The 3,376-nt window shown below is 48.0% G+C and overlaps 1 long non-coding RNA gene across 2 annotated transcripts in view; it reads left to right on the plus strand.

The window, feature by feature from the left end:
- The first annotated feature begins 85 nt into the window (after positions 1-85).
- The window catches only part of LOC111744107, a 5,553-nt gene continuing 2,262 nt past the window's right edge, over positions 86-3,376 (plus strand). For both annotated transcript variants that reach the window (XR_002782012.1, XR_002782010.1), the window contains exons 1-3: positions 86-1,805; positions 2,183-2,294; positions 2,594-2,678. This is a non-coding gene — a long non-coding RNA (uncharacterized LOC111744107). The remainder of the gene's footprint in view (positions 1,806-2,182; positions 2,295-2,593; positions 2,679-3,376) is intronic.

Raw genomic sequence — 3,376 nt, forward strand, 5'->3', positions numbered from 1 at the left:
AATCAGGAAAATGCTATAGCCAGCTCAGACACAAGCACAGTGAGAAGTCTGTCCTGTAAGCACATTGTCTTTTTCCCAACCACGCACTAGTATGATGGGTCCAGGTGTCTAAAACCTGCAGAAGCACCAGCCTCTCTGCTCCTCGGATCGAAATTTCTGTTACATTCTTGCAGACTTCACTTAGTTTAAGACATTTTTAATGTAAAAAAAAAAATTAATAATACAGATATCCTCCACTGTGCCATGATTTGAATTTCCCAAACATTGGGAAAACTTTGAAGTAGCTCTTCTATTATTTTTTCCATTTCAGTAATATTTTCCCCTTTCCTCTTAAGGAAGAGATTAATGTTATTTTCCATTCCCTGACGGGGCTGCTAGTAACAGGGCATTTAAGAACAGACATTGGAGAAAGGTTGCAGGGCCTGGGGTCAGGGACCAACACCCCCGAGGTCTACATTCACTGTCTCTTTACGTCGTCATGTACCCAAAGTGAAATCACTTCACTCCAAGAAGCAGGGCCAGGTGACAGTCCGATTATTAGGGGACCGGGTTATAGGAGACACCTGAGTGCTGGTCTCAGAAACCTGTGCGTAGTAGGACTCTGATTCCATGGGAGGTCTGGGTCGGTGTGCAGCATGGCTCGATTGTGCTACTGCGACCTCCTGAGGCACCAGCAGGCCCAGGCCGTGGGCAGCCTCCTCGCCGTGCGTTCACACCCATCAGATGAATGGCCGCAGTTATTCCGTTGGAAGTGGCTTTAGGAAAAATAATCAAAAACCAGCTGCCTTTCTAACATCGCAGCTCTTTTGTGGCAAGAAACGGCTTAGTCTCATCCTTCTCTTCTGAAATCAGTAGATTTTAAAGATGTCTTTGATATATTTCTTGGATTTAGGAGTAAGAATAATCATACTGTTTCCTGCAAGTTATTGGGCACTTGCTACATACTTTATATTTATTTTCTCAACAAGCTAATAAATGGCAAACCCAGGATCTGGACCCCAGTCTGTCTGAGTCAAAGCCCTAGCCCTGACCACAACCTGTGGCACTTGCCAGCTGTCAAGACACGTAGAAGACAGGCACTCTTACCAAGGGGGGCAGTGCATCGGCCCGGCCAGCCTTGGGGATAAGCCGCCACCAGTCCCACAGCTCTTGAGGGCATCTCCAGATGCCTGCCACTAAGCTCGCAGCTCCACCCGTTGGCATTCATTTATTCGATTTCCACTGCGCTCGCTCTGAGAAATCTCTTCAAAAACAGATGGCCAGGATCAGGGCGGCGTCTTGTGCCATCTGTGTCCTCTAAGAAAAAGACAGCCAGTGGGATGAGGAATGCAAGAGACTTGTGGGGGAACGTGTCGGACCGCATGCCAGGATTCCGAACATGGCACATGGGTCAGGAGATGCCCTCTGTGGCCCCCAAACACCAGCCGAAGCCTTTCCTACGGCGCACGCTGTCTGCTTACCCGTGTATCTTCGCCAGGAGTCAACAAGGTCTTCAAGGTCAGGGACTCCACAGAAAACCTGTGTTCTCCCACAGACTCAGGGCACCGTCGCCCCGACCCAGCCCTCCTCCGATGTGGCCCCGACGTCTGCAGTCGAGACTCCCCGGAAGAGGAAAGAGACAGCAGGCCCCCAAAGGGGATAAGTGAGAACGGACCGCTGTGGCAGGGGCCTGACAGAATGAAGCTTCGCATAAGTAAAACTCTGCCGCTGCAGATAGGAGACAGTCACACGGTGTCATCCTCACGCTCGTGATAAGCACAGGTCTGAACGCGTGGAAGCCGATCAATCGTTTTCAAGCCTTGGAGGTTAGTGTACTTTAAGATTTTGGATGAGTGCCATTCAGAAAGTGTTTCCTTTATGAAGGTGTCATTATAATAACGAACGGTTTGCGTTTGGGGGAGCGGGGTACTCTTTGGAATGTTCTGCCAAAGGGGAAAAGGTTAGCAGCTGGCTTTAATGACGTCTGGGAACGTGAGAATTTTAGTTTCTTGAGTCTTCTTTCTTTTCACCCCAAAGTCAGATGAAGGGCGGAGTAAGAAAAAATTGAAAACAGAAACAAATATGCCGGCTTGACCATAATTACAAAAGTATTTCATGTATCAGTTTGTTTTTTAAAGTACATTGACATAACATGGTCTGATTCGACGTACGTTTATAAACAAACAAACCGTAATTAATGCAGGTTAGCCGTGATAATCCCCATGACAGACACGGGGAAACTGAGGACCAGACAGAGCTTTGTCTTCAGCAGCACCGTCCTTCTGAGAAAATATCCAAACCAGCAATCTCTTCCAGTGCGTATCGATCCTCCCACTGCCCACCCTCCCATCCTTTGTACTTCTTCCTCTCCTTTCCTTCCTCCCTCCCTTCCTTCCCCCTCCCACCCCCGCTATCGTGATATAAAAAGAAATATATATTTTGGTCTTCAGCTCTGGCTCCTAAAACATCTCCAGAGCAAAAAAAAAAAAAAAAAATGAAAGGGATATCTTTTCTTAAAAGGTGTGGTTTTTGTTCCTGAAATTGCTCTGGAGCGATGAAGTTGACGATGGAGTTGACGGGAGTTGACGGGAGTGTCTTTTGTTATTTATTACAGGCCCCTTTCAAGCACACCTGTTAAGGAGGTGACTTTTGGAAAGCCCCTAAGGATGGGGTGGCTGTTTTCCAGGGTCGCCAACCATGTGAGTAGAGGGTTGGAACTTTCAGCCGCCCCCCACAACCGGGGAGGGGAGAGAAGCCGGAGTTTGAGTTAATAGCCAATGGCCAATGATCTCATCAATCATACTTCATACAAACCCTAAATGAAGGCATCCAGAAGCTTCGGAGTGGGTGACCACATGGAGGAGCTGGGAGAGGGATGCACCCTGAGGGGGTGTGGCAGCTCCGCCCTTCCCCCCCCACACCTTGCCCTGTGGTCAGTGCGGGAAACAAACCAGAAGTAGCAGCCGCGGTAGAGAGAGAAATGGAGTTTTCTTTTTAGTGATGTACTAGAAAAGGCACCGCGCCGAATAAATAGCTTATCATCAGCTGTTCTCTTCAAATAGAACTTCTTCCTGGACTTTAGGAAGATGAGAGCATGCTTGGTAGGCCTGGGCCCTGGGTCCACTTCCAAGCTCTGTGACCTTGGGTCAGTTCATGACCCCTCGTGTGCCTCAGTTTCCTCACTAGTAAAATAGTAACCTCCCTTAGAGGGTCGTTAGCAGGATTAAATGAGTTAGTATTTGCAGAGTCCCTACCTGGCACTCGATAAACATTATTTAAGTGCGTATTTAATAAATAAGTGAACTGGGTAAGCTCGACATTCCTTCATGAGAGAAAAGTCATGATTCCTCATTGCTCAGCCACTCGCTCATGCCTTTATAACCGATCCCCGAACGCA

This window comes from Pteropus vampyrus, unplaced genomic scaffold (assembly GCF_000151845.1).
Source record: "Pteropus vampyrus isolate Shadow unplaced genomic scaffold, Pvam_2.0 Scaffold127, whole genome shotgun sequence".
NCBI classification, from domain to species: domain Eukaryota; kingdom Metazoa; phylum Chordata; class Mammalia; order Chiroptera; family Pteropodidae; genus Pteropus; species Pteropus vampyrus.